At 40.1% G+C, this 17,291-nt stretch overlaps 1 pseudogene; it reads right to left on the minus strand.

The window, feature by feature from the left end:
* Positions 1 to 9,898: 9,898 nt before the first annotated feature.
* LOC108307213 lies at positions 9,899 to 10,980 on the minus strand (annotated as a pseudogene).
* Between the last annotated feature and the right edge of the window lie 6,311 nt (positions 10,981 to 17,291).

Below are 17,291 nucleotides of genomic sequence, written 5' to 3' on the forward strand. Positions count from 1 at the left end.
TATGCCCTGCTGTCCTAAAGGAGTGTTCCAGCCTCATGATCTGGAATAAAACTTCCATATGGGGAACTATATTCAACTTGTAACTCTTGCTTTGCTTGTTGGCAGACTGTTTATCTAATAAAGGAATTCATGCTAAAATGTTCATGAAAAATATTGGGGTGAAACTAACAACAAGGCTTTATAGAGAGATTATTACATGACATCGACTGATTCACTCATTATATTCTCATAACTGCCCTAGAAGAAGATAGTATTATTTTCCTCATTTGAAAGATGGAACTTAGGTTCAGAAAGGTTGAGTGTCTTGGATGCAGAACTATACATTGCAGAATAGAAACTGCAACTCAGACCGTCTAACTCTAAAGGCTACACTCTTAACCACCATGCTTATTGCCTCTTACTGACTTATCACCCACTCAAAGTGTGTGCATTTAAGTGGCACTTCCTAAGATAGCTTAATCTTAAAGAATGACTCCAATGGGAAGGAAGAGAAACAGCCATTACAGGTGACCATGCAATTATATCAGAAAATTGGGAGCTGCAAAACAACCCCTCAGAGCTCTTGAACCATCAAATCTGATGGGTGAGTAGGTAGGAGAATTAAGCCACTTTCACCTGGGATTGGCTTATAAGGTAAAAAGATATATTTTTTTCCTTTTAAGTGTCCAGACATAAATCTACTTGTTTCAATAATACGATTTATGATAGAAGATTGGGTATATTATATACTTACTGAATATATACCTAAAGAAATGTATATCATACTATCATAAAGACACAGGCTTGGATAAGTTCATTGCAGCATTATTCACAATAGCAAAGACATGGAATCAGCCAAAATGCCCATGAATGGTAGACTGGATAAAGAAAATGTGGTACAAATACACCATGGAAATACTTTGAAGCCATAAGAAATAACAAGATCATGTCTTTTTTAGGAACATGGATGGAGCTGTAGACCATTATCCTTAGCAAACTAACACAGAGACAGAAAATCAAATACTGTATGTACTTACTTATAAGTGGGAGCTAAATCATGGGAACACATGGTCGCAAAGGGGAATAACACGCACACACTGGGGCCTGTCAGAGGGTGGAGAGTGAAAGAAGGGAGAGAATCAAGAAAAACAACAAATGGATGCTAGGCTTAATAGTTGAGTAACGAAATAACATGTAAAAAAATTCCCATGACACAAATTAACCTATACTGTATAACAAACCTGCACACATACCCATGAACTTAAAAGTCGAATTTAAAAAAGAATTTATAATGCTTCCTTCAGTGTTGTATGGCAAGCATATTAAACATGGGCACTAGGTATTCCAGGCAGTTTGAAATTCTGCAGCCTGAATTTTCTTTCCCTTCTAACCTCTCCTGTGCATATTAACTGTGCTCTCCCCTCACCCCCCACCAAACATGAATATCTCCGTGTTGTGATTCTCAAAGTGAGGTCTCCAGACCAGCAGCACCTGGGAACTTGTTGAAAATGAATATTCTTGGGGTCTGCCCCAGATCTACTAAACCAGAAACTCTGGAGCTAGAGCCCAGCAATCTACACATTCATCTGCCCTCCAGATGATTCTGACCTACATTTAAGTTTTCAAGTGACCGTCTTTGTGGATGGAGTCAATAAAGTGGAGCGTGTTCTCTGATTAACCACACACTGTGCTGAGAAGGGTGGATCAACCAGAACGCGGCTAGGCCTGGATCTACTGGCAGCAAACGTATTTTGAAATGCAAAGCGTTAGATGTAAAAGCCCCTGAAGAGACATTAGAAATTGAAATTATGAGGTAGAAAAAGGCTTAGCAGTAAAATACAAAGGATTGACATCTCTGTGGAATCCTCATGGAAAAGAACAAGTCTGACATCTGACCCGAGTTACCCAAGGTTGGGAAGGGAGGGAGCATACGGTGGGAAAAGGCACCTTTACTAGTTTCGTCCCATAACAATGTACCACAAATTGGGTGTCTTAAACAACAGGGATTCATATCTCACCATTCTGGAGGCCAGAAATCTGGAATCAAGGTGTCAGCCTGTCCATGGAAGCCTCGGGAAGGAACTGCCCCTTGCCTCTCTTTGTGCTTCTGGTAGTCCCAGGAGTTCCTTGGCTTCTAGGTGCATCTTTCCAGTCCTCCATTTTCACATGGTGATCTCCCCATGTGTCTTCACGTCCTCTTCCCTCTGTGAGCATCAGCCTCTGAGTCCAAACTTCTCCTCTTTTAGAGGACATGAGTCACATTGAATTAGGACCCATTCTCGTGATATCATTTTAATTTGAATACCTCTGAAGACTCATTTTCCAAAAAAAGTCACAATCAAGGACTTAAACATATCTTCTTTTTGGTGCAGCTGGGGGAGGGAAACACTATTTAATCCATACTAGGGCCCATATGAGGAGACCATGGGGTCAAGACAGAAGAAGGCAAGGGGTCGAGTGGTCTTTGGTGGACATAGCTCAGAGGACAAGAGTGAGATGATTGTTACTCCTCATCAGACTCCAAATATGAGGCAAAGTCTCCTTCCTCCAGCTGTTAGTTAATAGCTCCCATGGGAGTAGATGTTTGGAGCTTTTGGTGACCCTTTCTATACTTTTCCTGCTACATTTAGATGCTACACATTCTAGATCAGCCCACTCTGGCACCATGTTCCCCCTTCCATGGAGTATAGAGAACACTGCATTAGGAAAAAATATAATTTACATATAATTTTAATTTCATTTATTTTTAATTTAATTTATAAATAATATAACCTACTTTAAAATATCAAGTGGCTATATTACTCTCTGTCTCAGTTATCTCTTCTGAAGAAAGAGAATAATAATACCTACCCTACCTCCTGAGATATTATGGAAATTATCTGTTGAATTGTGAATTTTGCTTCTGGTAAATTACATAAGGAACTCCATCACACAGAAGTGTCAAAGACTGATTACAACTGAAACAAGCTCTTCTTCCGCCATCAATCCTCCTCCTCACAGGTCATGGGGAATTTTAAGGGATATTGAGGCTTTATACTTAGAGCATACTATTTAGTGCAGAAATACATGGGTGGAGCAGGATGGCTGCACCACAGTGACAATTTTTCAGCTGCTTCTAGAATTCTTGAGAAGCCGTGTAGAGTTAACCAAATTATAGGTAAGCTAGAAGAATAAAATGTGGTGAATTACCAACACTTCCTTTTCCTTGGAGACCCATACCTTTCTGATTGCCTTCTAGACCCTTCTAGATGCATCTAGATCAAGCTTGCCAATCCATGGCCCACAGGTCACATGAGGCTCAGGATGGCTTTGAATGCAACCCGATACAAATGCGTAAACTTTCTAAAAACATTATGAAATTTTCTTGTGATTTTTTTAAAACTTATGAGCTATCATTACTGTTAGTGTATTTTATGTGTGACCCAAGACAGTTCTTCCTGAAATGTAGCCCAGGGAATCCAAAAGACTGGACAGCTCTGATCTACCCTTGTTTCACTTTGTCCTTTATGGAGAGAAAATCAGCTCTCACAGTGAACTGCCTCTTTTATAGTTCAAACCTCCTTGATGCCTTTCTTTTTGCAGGATTTAGCTATTACATTTTCCCCAGGGTCTTAAACTTATTGCAGCAGCCTTCAGGCACTGAACCCTTTTACCACTTAACAGTGGCATGATTTTGCTGCCTCTAAAATTCCAGGTCCATTTGAGCAGGGCAGCTACTTCTCCGTACCAGCCAGCCAGCTAGCCAGAGGCCATACCGGAGATCAGTGAGGCCTGGCAAGTCAATACTTGACCCTATCTTTCCACCACACATTACCTTCCCTACTGCTGCTCCCTGTGCCATTTTTCTTCCATCTTATTCTCAGCTACTTTTCAATCTGTGAGGTGAAACTTATTCAGACCTCTAGGGTCACGGAGGCAGGAATAAGGGTGTAGCTGTTTTTTAATAGGAGACAGAGCAGGGGAATGGCATCTCATTTTAGAATCCTGAGTTTAAATCTTGACTCTTAATTGGCAGCTGTGTGACTTTACACAAATAACTTAAGCTCTCTGAGAAAGCAATCTAAAATTCCTAATCTTTAAAATGACAGTGTCTATGAAGTTATTTCGAGGATTAAGAAAGACAATATAAAATGTACATGTAAAATGACTCACATGGTGTTGTATACTAATTTGGTGATAACTATTTAAAGTCTGCCTTGGCCACAGCTGGTGCAATTATCTCAGTTGTTGAGGTCTGGTTCTTACCTTGTTACATGCTATAGGACTATTGCAATCAACAGCCCACAGTTAAGGCCCCAGCTGGTAAAATGGCTTTTCTCCACGGCCCTGCACCAGCCAGAACAAAGCCTCAGGCTGCCGTTTTGCTTGAGAGGTCTCACTCACCCCTGCAAATGTAACCAGTCTGTTTGTGAGGGTCATCAAAGGATCTACAGACCTCAAGCTGCTCTTGACCACATGATCCTGTTGACTCCTTGTCTGCAAGAGGGCAAAGAAGAGCAGGACAAGGAATTTGAGTGACAAGTTAAGGTGAGCAGTTGCATTCTTCTAGTGCTGATCACCAGCTACAAGCCAGTATTCGGCTGTATTAAGCTAGGCAAGATGGAGAAACCTGACATTGTTACATGGCTTCTACCAGAAATAGCAGGAGCAACAGATCTCTAGCATTGAGGGTCTGCCTCTCTTTATTTCCTTCTGGAGTGTGAGTTAATAATCCCTTTTATTATCTTGGTTTACATTGTAAACTTCTCCAAGAACTGTTTCTACAGAATTCCCCTGGAGATGATGCAAATCAGAATACATGCTCCTCGGCTCCCTCATTACCATTTCTTTTAACTTGCATGAGGTTTTTTCTCATTGAAATCCAGCTAGGATAAGGTGAAGGTATGTCTGGCAGAGCAGTAGGCACACAGTGCAGCCTTAGCTGGGTCTTAAGTCTACTTTGATTCACTCAGCATTCTTGTTTATCCTCACTGTTGTGGTTACGCTGTTTTATAATTCTGTCAGTGGCTTTCAGTTTTCACTTCCCCTCTCAAGATTTTCTATGTATTTTATTCTGATTTTACTAATTCACTCAATTCCCACTAGATAAATTTGATTACCTATGTTTGTATCATAGATCACCCTTCAGATCAGTCTTTTTCACTGATATCATTGTGTGACACAATTTCTCTATTAATCCCAGTAAATGAGAAAGAGAGCAGTACTGCGGCTCTCCACTGAGGCAGCAGGGACTGGGTGTGGCTGGCTCCTGCCATTACAGTCTCACTGGGTATCTTGAGGGGACATGGAAATAGTACAGGATTAAGATTATCTCCATCATCCAAGGAGCTGGAAGGCAGGGAAACACTACGTAAAATTATTGTCTGCTAGATCACCTTCCCCAGTCTTTCTTGAAGCCTAAAAACCAAGACTTTTTTCCACTTATGTAGCTGTATTTACGAGCACACAAGGCAAGGTTGACATGGAATTCTGTGAATTCCAAAGGCAAATATCAAGCTCGTGTGAGTGTGTGTGTGTGTGTGTGTGTGTGTGTATGATGCTTGTGTATGTGGTGGGGGTGGGAGATTGAAGGATAATGGCAAGAATTTGAAACTAATCTTTTGCTTTGCTGCCCCCAGAAATAATGGGCTTCATCTGGCCACACCTCTGCCTGGCATCTTGATGTGCCCACCCACCCCACAGAGCTAATATGGGCGCGCTCACATTTGGACTGTGAATAATCGGCAGTCTCCAAAGAATGACCTTGCTGTTACGTTCCTTCTTTTCTCTTTGTCTTCTATGTGGCATTTTTATGAAACCACAGCTCTCCTTTCCTTGCAAGAGCTGTTTGGCTCAGACACGTAGCCCTGTCTTTTAAATATATTAGGGGAAGAAATTAAGAAAAACCCTAGGAGTGGTCTCCAGATGGTATGTTACAAGTCAGAAGAATTTACCACTGCTTAGAAGAAGCTCAAATGTGGCTCCCACATTCCCTGCTAGTCCTTCACCCGCACCTCAGTTTATCTCATCCTTCACAATGGGCCTCTAGCAAAACTGTCAACAATTAGTCAAGAATAAACTGTGAATCAGCACCAACTGTGACCCACCCACTCTGAAAAAATAATAGTCCTAGTCTTTGTTCTCCTTTCTCCTCCAGGACTTTCTCCCAATTCAAGGTTTAAATAATTTGATCTAATCTAGGAAGGACTTCAATTCTGGCTCTTTTACTATGTTGCATGGTAATATATAAGCAAAAGATGACCACTCTGAAGCACCATTTATTTGTAAAAAGAAATAAAGGGATAATATTTGTATGGTGGTTATGACAAGAATAATAACGTCATAGAGACAGATGCCAAGCAGATTGGTTGTAAACTTGGAGGGCACTCAAAATACTGGTTATTTTGTCACTTTTCCTAAGCGAGAGCCAGTTAGTGTTCAGGAACACCTCACATCTCAACGCTGGTGATGACCAGGAGACCAGGTACATTAAAGCATGGGGAACTCTCACCCTTCTCACCTCCTCTCACAGTCCTCTACTCCTGCAGATTTCATTTGCAAAGCATGTGCCAATTCTAAGAAATCGTGTTTAAAAGCCACTTGTCTAAGGGTAAGGACCAGCTACCACTGAAGGGGGTGAAACATTAAAGGTTACCTCAGTTGAAACCACTTGTGTTGGGAAATGGGGCATTTGAAAAAGTAAAACCACACCACACACAGTGGGAGGGGGGATGGTGACAGAGGGATAGGAGGCCTCCTGTGTCTGCAGAGGAGGCTTTGTGTCCAGCATCATTCTTCTCAGGTTGTGTATTATACATTACAGCGTCCCACAGTTCCAGGAAGAGCTGTTAGAAATCCTGTCTCTACAGGAATTTATTGTAAGAAGGAGCACCTGTCACACACCAGTTAAATGGTCCTACTCATCTCTCCACAGAGGGAGATTTTGTAATGAAGAGTCCTTTCTGGAGAACATCCCTTCCCAGGCTTCTAGAATTCCCAGTAGTGATGGAAGTCTGTATCCTACTTTGTCTTCACTCTGGGGTTGCTTGCTGGCTGAGAGGAAGGGGAATCAAATTTAGAAATATCTGAAAGGAAATCCAGATACAGGCTATTATTAGATGAGAGGTGAAGCTAGGCTGTATCAGCTGCTGAGGCACTACCAATTATACTTCGATTAAGGAGAGGATTTTAAGTAAGAGCATGAACCTAAGGTTATGAGTGGGAGGAATAGTGAGCTTTCAAAACTTCTACTTTTCAGAGGCCAAGCCACAACCATGGCTTAGGTATAACAAGGCTGATTTTACAAAATAAGAGAAATAAAAATTTTTTTCCAGGAAAGTGTAGGAAACTAAGAAAAGAAATAAGGTTAATTGTGTTTGAGGGACTAGGTTAAAGTTTCAAATAATGCCAAAAAAGGAAAACAAAAGAATATGGTATAATGAAGTTGTGAAGACTCTCTGGCTTAAGAGCCGTCCAGTTTACTGCTGACCAAACTTCTCCACCAGGCATTTAAAATCTTTCATCCACGGGTCCCATTTTACCTATCTAACTTTGCTGGATTTTTTTTAACTTCCATTTTAGATTCAAGGAGTGAATGTGCAGGTTCGTTACATGAGTATGTAGTGTGATGGTGAGGTTTAGGGTACAATAGAACCCATTACCCAGGTAGTGAGCACTGTCCCCAGTAGGTAGTTTTTCCGTCCTTTCCCCCCTCCCTCCCTTCTTCCTCTAGGGTTCCCCAGTTCCTTTTGTTCCATCTTGATGTCCATGTGTACATCAATGTTTAGCTTCCACTTATAAGTGAGAACATGTGGCATTTGGTTTTCTGTGTCTGTGTTAATTTGCTTAGGATCATAGCCTCTAGCTGCTTCCATGTTGCTACAAAAAATGTGATTTCTTTTTTAAAAAACTTTTAAGTTGGGGGTACATGTGCAAATTTGTTACATAGGTAAATGTTTGTCCTGGGAGTTTATTGTACAGATTATTTCATCCCCCAAGTATTAAGCTATATTAGTCTGTTCTCATGCTGCTAATAAAGACATACTCAAGACTGAGTAATTTATAAAGGAAAGAGGTTTAATTGACTCACAGTTCGGCATGGCTTGGGAGGCCTCAGGAAACTTACAATCATGGCAGAAGAGGAAGCAAACATGTCCTTCTCCACATGGTGGCAGCAAGAAGTGTCGAGTGAAGTGGGGGAAACGCCCCTTATAAAACCATTGGATCTTGTGAGAACTCACTCACTATCATGAGATCAGCATGGAGGTAACCACCCCCTGATTCAGTTACCTCCCACTGGGTCCCTCCTGCCACATGTGGGGATTATGAGAACTACAATTCAAGATGAGACTTGGGTGAGGACACAGCTAAACCATGTCATAAGCTTAGTACCCATTTATTATTTTTTCTAGTCTTCTTTCTCCTCCCATCTTTCACCCTCCGATAGGCCCCAGTGTGTGTTGTTCCTCTCTGTGTGTCCATGTGTTGTAATCTTTTAGATTCCACTTATAAGTAAGAATATGTGGTATTTGGTTTTCTGTTGCTACATTAATTTTCTAAGGATAATGGCCTCTAGCTCCATCTGTGTCCCTGCAAAGGACATGATCTTGTTGTTTTTTATGGCTGCATAATATTTTATGGTGTATATGTACCACATTTTCTTTATCCAGTCTACCATAAGTGGGCATTTTGGATTATTCCATGTCTTTGCTATTGTGAATAGTGCTGCAATGAACGTACATGTGTATGTGTCTTTATAACAGAATACTTCATATTCCTTTGGGTATGTACCCAGTAATGGCATTGCTGGGTTGAATGGTTTGTCTGTCTTTAGGTCTTTGATGAATTGCCACACTGTCTTCCACAATGGCTGAACTAATTTGCACTCTAACCAACAGTGTATAGCATTTCTTTTTGTCCACAACCTTGCCTGTATCTGTTACTTTTTGACTTGTTAATATAGCCATTCTGACTTGTGTGAAATGGTATCTCATTGTGGTTTTTATTTGTATTTCTCTAATAATCAGTGGAATTGAGCTTTTTTTTTTTTTCATATGATTGCTGGCCACATGTATGCCTTCTTTTGAGAAGTGACTGTACATGTTCTTTCCCCACTTTTTAATGGGATTGTTTAATTCTTATAAATTTATTTAAGTTCTTTTTAGATGCTGGATATTCAAACTTTGTCAGATGCATAGTTCACAAAAATTTCCTCCCATTCTCTTGGTTGTCTGTTTATTTTTTTTGATACTTTCTCCTGTGCAGGAACTCTTCAGTTTAATTATATCCCATTTGTTAATTTTTTGTTTTGTTGCAATTGCTTTTGGTTTCTTCATCATGAAATCTTTGCCCATACCTATGTTCTGAGTGGTATTGCCTAAGTTGTCTCTCAGGGTTTTTATAGTTCTATAAACTATAAAAATAGTTTTTTTATAGTTGTGGGTTTTTCATTTAAGTCTTTAATCCATTTTGAGTTAATTTTTGTAAAAGGTATAAGGAAGGGGTCCAGTTTCAATCTTCAGCATATGGCTAGTCAGTTACTGCAGCACCACTTGTTGAGTAGGGAATGCTTTCCCCCTTGTTTGTTTTTGTCAGGTTTGTCAAAGATCAGATAGTTGTAGGTGTGTAGTCTAATTTCTGGGTTCCCTATTCTGTCCATTTGACTATGTGTGCCTTTTTGAACCAGTGCCTTGTTGTTTTGGCTACTGCAGCCTTGTAGTATAGTTTGAAATTGGATAGCATAATGCCTTCAACTTTGTTCTTTTTGCTTAGGATTGTCTTGGCTATTTGGGCTTCTCTTTGGTTCCATATGAATTTTTTATTTTTTTAACCGAGCACAGGGGAGTTTACTGATGGTACACAACAAGGTGCGGCTCCCTAGGTCCCTTCCTCTTCAAGGGGTCTGCATGGAAACTGTGAGGATGGGTGATTCAGCGTGATGGGGGACTTGTGTGGCAGGGGCTCCCCAGTAGTGAGGGCCTCTCTTCCTTTCATGCTCTTGCTGGGGCTGGTGGTCCAGGGGTCTTACTCCTTGGAGGCCATGTGGGACATGAGGTCCATCACCCTGTTGCTGTAGCCAAATTCATTGTCCTACCAAGAAATGAGCTTGACAAAGTGATTGTTGAGGGCAATGCCAGCCCCAGCATCAAAGGTGGAAGAGTGAGTATCTCTGTTGAAGTCGGGGAACACCACTTGGTGCTCAGTGTAGCCCAGGATGCCCTTGAGGGGGCCCTGTGATGCCTGCTTCACCACCTTCTTGATGTCGTCATATTTGGATTTTTTTTTTTTAAATGGCAGGTCAGGTCCACCACTGACACATTGGTGGTGGGGACACAGAAAGCCACACCAGTGAGCTTCCCATTCAGCTCAGGGATGACCTTTCCCATGGCCTTGGCAGTACCAGGAGAGGCAGGGATGATGTTCTGGAGAGCCCCGCAGCCATTATGCCACAGTTTCCCAGAGGGGCCATCCACAGTCTTCTGGGTGGCAGTAATGGTGTGGACTATGGTCATGAGTCCTTCCATGATACCAAAGTTGTCATGGATGACCTTGGCTAGGGGCGCTAAGCAGTTGCTGGTGCAAGAGGCATTGCTGACGATCTTGAGGCTGTTGTCATACTTCTCATGGTTCATGCCCATCACGAACATGGGGATATCAGCAGATGGGGCAGAGATGATGACCCTTTGGCTCCCCTCTAAAAGTGAGCCCCAGCCTTCTCCATGGTGATGAAGACACCAGTGGACTCCACCATGTACTCAGCTCCAGCATCACCCCACTTGATTTTAGAGGGATCTTGCTCCTGGAAGATGGTGATGGGATTTCCATTGATGACAAGCTTCCTGTTCTCAACCTTGACAGTGCCATGGAATTTGCCATGGGTAGAATCATAGTGGAACATGTAGACCATGTAGTTGAGGTCAGTGAAGGGATCATTGATGGCGACAGTATCCACTTGACCAGAGTTAAATGCAGCCCTGGTGACCAGGTGCCCAATACGACCAAATCCATTGACTCTGACCTTCACCTTCCCCAGGGGGTCTCAGATATGTGGCTGGTGATGATGCAAGACAAGATGCAGTTGTCTGTGGAACAGAAGGAGCAGAGAGCCTCCATGTGAATTTTAAAATAGTTTTTTTCTGGTTCTGTGAAGTGTTAATGATAGTTTAGTAGGAATAGCACTGGATCTATATGTTGCTTTGGGTAGCATGGCCATTTTCACAATATTGGTTTTTCCTATCCATGAACATAATTTTTTTTCCATTTGTGTCATCTCTAGTTTCTTTGAGCAATGTTTTTTAGTTTTCCTTATAGAGATCTTTCACTTCCCTAGTTAGCTATATTCCTAGATATTTTATTCTTTCTGTGGCAATTTTAAATTTGAGTTTGTTTGTGATTTGGCTTTTGGCTTCACTTTTGTTGGTGTATGGGAATGGTAACAATTTTTGCACATTGATTTTCTATCCTGAGGCTTTGCTGAAGTTGCTTATCAGCTTAAGAAGATTTTGGGCTGAGAAAATGGGGTTTTCTAAATACAGAATTATGTCATCTGAAAACAGGGATAGTTTGACTTTTTCTCTTCCTATTCGAATGCCTTTATTTACTTCTCTTGCCTGATTGCCCTGGCCATGACTTCCAATACTATGTTGAATGGGAGCGGTGGGAGAGGATATTCTGGTCTTGGGACAGTTTTCAAGAGGAATGCCTTCAGCTTTTGCCCATTCAGAATAATGTTTGCTGTGGGTTTGTCATAAATGGCTCTTATTATTTTGAGATATGTTCCTTCAATACTTACTGAGATTTTTCAACATGAAGGGACGTTGAATTTTATTGAAAGCCTTTTCTGCCTCTGTTGAGATAATTATGTGGTTTTTGTCTTTGTTTCTGTTTATGTGATGAATCACATTTATTGATTTGCATATGTTGAACTAACTTTGCATCCCAGAGATGAAACCTACTTGATTTTGGTGGATAAGCATTCTGATGTGCTGCTGGATTCAGTTTGCCAGTATTTTGTTGAGGATTTTTGCATTGATGTTCATGAAAGATATTGGCCTGAAGTTCTTTCTTCTTTCTTCTTCTTTTTTTAAATTTCTGCCAGGTTTTAGTATCAGGATGATGCTGGCCTCATAGAATGAGTTAGGGAGGAGTCCCTCCTTTTCAGTTTTTTAGAATGGTTTCGGTAGCAATGGTACCAGCTCTTCTTTGTACATCTGTTAGAATTCAGCTGTGAATCCATCTGATCCTGGGATCATTTTGGTTGGTAGGCTATTTATTGCTGTCTCAATTTCAGAACTACTTATTGGTCTGTTCAGGGATTCAGTTTCTTCCTGATTCAGTCTTGAGAAGGTGTATGTGTCCAGGAATTTATTGATTTCTTGTGGATTTTCTAGCTTATGTGCATAGAGTTGTTTATAATATTCTCTGACAGTTGTTCGTGTTTTTATGAGGTAAGTGGTAATATCCTCCATTATTGATTCCAATTGTGTTTATTAGAATCTTTTTTCTTCTTTATTAGTCTAGCTAGTGGTCTATTTTATTATTTTTTTCAAAAAAAAAAAAACAGCTCCTGAATGTATTGATCTTTTGAATTGTTTTTGTGTGTCTCGATTTCCTTCAGTTCAGCTCTGATTTAGGTTATTTCTTGTCTTCTTCTAGGTTTGGGGTTGATTTGTTCTTCCTTNAAAAAAAAAAAACAGCTCCTGAATGTATTGATCTTTTGAAATGGTTTTCATGTCTCTATCTCCTTCAATTCAGCTCTGATTTTGGTTATTTCCTGTCTTCTGCTAGCTTTGAGATATGTTTGCTCTTAGTTCTTTAGTCCTTTTCATTGTGATATTAGGTTGTTAACTTGAGATCTTTATAACTTTTTGATGTGAGCAATTAGTGCTATAAATTTCCCCTTTAACACTGCCTTAGCTGTCTCTCAGATTCTGGTGTGTTGTATCTTTGTTCTCATTAGTTTCAAAGAATTTCTTGATTCCTGTCTTAATTTTATTTACTCAAAAGTCATTCAGGAGCAAGTTATTCCATTTCCATGTAAGTGTATGGTTTTGAGTGAATTTCTTAGTCTTGAGTTCTAATTTGATGGTTCTGTGGTCTGAGACACTGTTTTTTATGATTTCAGATGTTTTGCATTTGCTGAGGAGTGCTTTACTTCTGATTATGTGATTAATTTTAGAGTGAGTGCCATGTGGCAATGAGAAGAATGTATATTCTGTTGTTTTTGTGTGGAGAGGTCTGTAGATACCTACCAGGTCTATTTAATCCAGAGCTGAGTTCAGATTCTGAGTATCTTTGCTAATTTTCTGTCTCGATCTGTCTAATGTTGTCAGTGGGATATTAAATTCTCCCACTATTATTCTGTGGGCTTCTAAGTCTCTTTAAAGGTTTCTAAGAACATGCTTTATGTATCTGGGTCCCCCTGTGTTGGGTGCATATATAGTTAGGATAGTTAGCTCTTCTTGTTGAATTGAACCCTTTACCATTATGTACTGCCCATATTTGTCTTCTTTAATTTTTGTTGGTTGCCAGAAACTAGGATTTCAATCTCTGCTTTTTTTCTGTTTTATATTTGCTTGGTAGATTTTCCTCTATCCCTTTATTTTGAGATCATGTGTGTCATTGCATGCGGGATGGGTCTTTTGAAGACAGCATATACCAATGGGTCTTGGTTCTTTATCCGGCTTGCTACTCTGTGTCTTTTAACTGGGGCATTAAATAATTTACTAATTAAGGTTAGTATTGGTATGTATGGATTTGAACCTGTCATCATGATGTTAAGTGGTTATTTTGCAGACTTGTTTATGTGATTGCTTTATAGTGTCACTGGTTTGTGTCTTCAGTGTGTTTTTGTAGTGGCTGGTAATAGTCTTTCATTTGCATATTTAGTGCTCCCTTCAGGAGATATTGTAAGGCAGGTCTGATGGTAATAAATTCCCTCAACATTTACTTGTCTGAAACAGATATAATTTCTCCTTTGCTTATGAAATTTCGTTTGGCCAAATATGAAATTCTGGGTTGGAAATTTTTTTCATTAAGAATGTTGAATATTGGGCCAGGTACAGTGGCTCATACCTGTAATCAGAACAGTTTGGGAGGTTGAGGCAGGTGGATCACCTGAAGTCAAGAGTTCAAGACCAGCCTGGCCAATGTGGCAAAACCCTGTCTTTACTAAAAATACAAAAATTAGCATGACATGGTATTGGGTGCCTATAATGCCAGCTACTAAGAAGGCTGAGGCAGGAGAATCCCGTGAATCCAGAGGTGGAGGTTGCAGTGAGCTGAGATCATGCCACAGCACTCCAGCCTGGACAACAGAGTGAGACTCTGCTCAAAAAAAAAAAAAAAAAAGGAAAAAGAAAACAAATGTTGAATAATATTGGCCCCTAAACTCTTGTAGGGTTTCCACTGAGAGATCTGCTGTTAGTGCATTGGATTTCCCTTTGTAAGTAGTGACCTGGCCTTTCTAGCTGTCCTTAACATTTTTTCTTACATTTTGACTTTGAAGAATCTAATGATTATGTATCTTGGGTATGATCTTCTTGTGGAGTATCTTACTGGGGTTCTCTGCATTTTGTAAATTTGATTGTTGGCCTATCTAGTTAGGTTAGGGAAGCTCTCATGGATAATATCCAGAAATATATTTTACAAATTGGTTCAATTCACCCATTTTTTTCAGGCATATCAATCAGTAATAGATTTGGTCTCTTTACGTACTCCCTTATTTCTTGAAGGTTTTATTCATTTCTTTTCATTGTTTTTTCTCTACTCTTTATGCCTGTCTTAGACAGTCTTCAATCTCTGAGATTCTTTTCTCTACTTTGTCTATTCTACTATTAACACTTATGATTGCATTATAAAATTTTCGCAGTGTGTTTTCCAGTTCTATCAGATCAATTACATTTTTCTCTATACTGGCTATTTGGTCAGTCAGCTCCTACAGTGTTTTATCATGATTTTTAGCTTCCTTTCATTGGGTTACAATGTGCCCCTTTAGCTCAGTGAAGGTCATTTTTATCCATGTTCTGAATTCTACTTCTGTCATCTCAGTGATCTCAGCCTCAGCCCAGTTCTGAACGCTTCCTGAAGAACTGATGTGGTGATTTGGAAGAAAAGGGGCACTAGGGCACTCTGGCTTTCAGCATTCTTGATTGATTCTTTCTCATGTTCGTGGGCTTATCTAGCTTTAACCTTTGAGTTGCTGACCTTTTGATTTTGTTTTCTTTTTAATGTCCTGACTACTTTTCTGTAGGGCTGTTGTAATTTACTGGGGGTCCACTCCAGTCTCTAGATTCCTCAGGTTGTCCAGTGCTTGGACGTATTACCAGTGAAACTTGTGAAATAGCAAAGATGGCAGCCTGCCCCCTCTTCTGGGAGCTCCATCCCAGGGAGGCATGTACCTGTTGCTGATATGAACACACCTGTAGGAGGTGGCTGGAGACCCTAGTTGGGAGGTCTCACCCAGTCAGAAGGAACAGAATCAGGGACATGCTTAACAAAACAGTCTGGCTATGCTTTCATAGATCAGCTATACTGTGCTGGGGGATTCCTTCTGCCCCAGTCAGTTTAGACTCTCTGAAGCCTACAGACTGGCCACTTTAACAATTTTGATTCTTCCAATTCATAAACATGGAATGCTTTTCCATTTGTTTGTGCCATCTATTATTTCCATATATACTTTAAGTTCTGGGATACATGAGCAGAATGTGCAGGTTTGTTACATAGGTATACATGTGCCATGGTGGTTTGCTGCACCAATCAACCTGTCATCTACATTAGGTATTTCTCCTAATGCTATCCTTCCTTTAACCTCCCCCCAGCACCCCGCCCACATGACAGGTGCTGGTGTGTGATGTTTCCCTCCATGTGTCCATGTGTTCTCATTGTTCAACTCCTACTTATGAGTGGGAACATGCGGTGTTTGATTTTCTGTTCCTGTGTTAGTTTGTTGAGAATGAGGGTTTCCAGCTTCATCCATGTCCCTGCAAAGGACATAATCTCATTCTTTTTATGGCTGCATGGTATTCCATCATGTATATGTGCCACATTTTCTTTAACCAGACTTGTTGATGGGCATTTGGGTTGGTTCCACGTCTTTGCTATTGTGAATAGCGCTACACTAAATGTATGTGTGCATATGTCTTTGTAGTAGAATGATTTAAAATCCCTTGAGTATATACCAAGTAATAGAATTGCTGGGTCAAATGGTATTTCTATTTCTAGATCCTTGAGGAATTGCAACACTGTCTTCCACAGTGGCTGGGCTAATTTACACTCCCACCAACAATGTAAAACCATTCCTATTTCCCCACATCTTCTCCAGTATCTGTTGTCTCCTGACTTTTTAATGGTAGCCATTCTAACTGGCATGAGATGGTATCTCAATGTGGTTTTGATTTGCATTTTTCTAATGACCATAGATGACAATTTTTTTTAACATATGTTTGTTGGGCACATAAATGTCTTCTTTTGAGAAGTGTCTGTTCAGATCCTTTGCCAACTTTTTGATGTTTTTATTTTTTTTTTGTAAATTTGTTTAAGTTCCTTGTAGATTCTGGATATTAGTCTTTTGGTAGATGGGTAGATTGAAAAAGTTTTCTGCTATTCTCTAGGTTGCCTGTTCACTATGATGATAGTTTCTTTTGCTGGGCAGAAGCTCTTTAGTTTAATTAGACCCCATTTGTCAGTTTTGGCTTTTGTTCCCATTGCTTTTGGTGTTTCAGTCATGAGGCCTTTGCCCATGCCTATGTCCTGAATGGTGTTGCCTAGGTTTTCCTCCAGGGTTTTTATAGTTTTAGGTGTTATGTCTAACTTTTATGTAAGATGTAAGGAAGGAGTCCAGTTTCAGTTTTCTGCAAATGGCTAGCCAGTTATCCCAACACCGTTTATTGAATAGGAAATCCTTTGCCCATTGCTTGTTTTTGTCAGGTTTGTCAAAGATCAGATGGTTGTAGATGTGTGGCATTATTTCTGAGGCCTCTGTTCTGTTCCATTGCTCTATATGTCTGTTTTGGTACCAGTACCATGCTGTTGTGGTTACTGTAGCCTTATAGTATAGTTTCAGATCAGACAGACAAATGCCTCCAGTTTTGTTCTTTTTACTTAGGATTGTCTTGGCTATACAGGCTCTTTTTTGGTTCCACATGAAATTTAAAGTAGTTTTTTCTAATTCTGTGAAGAAAGTCCATGGCAGCTTGATGGAGATAGCATTGAATTTATAAATTATTTTGGCCAGTATAGCAATTTTTATGATATTGATTCTTTTTATCCATGAGCATGAATGTTTTTCTATTTGTTTGTGTCCTCTCTTACTTTTGTAGTGGTTTGTAGTTCTC

The sequence above is a fragment of the Cebus imitator genome, unplaced genomic scaffold, assembly GCF_001604975.1.
Source record: "Cebus imitator isolate Cc_AM_T3 unplaced genomic scaffold, Cebus_imitator-1.0 Scaffold77, whole genome shotgun sequence".
NCBI lineage: Eukaryota > Metazoa > Chordata > Mammalia > Primates > Cebidae > Cebus > Cebus imitator.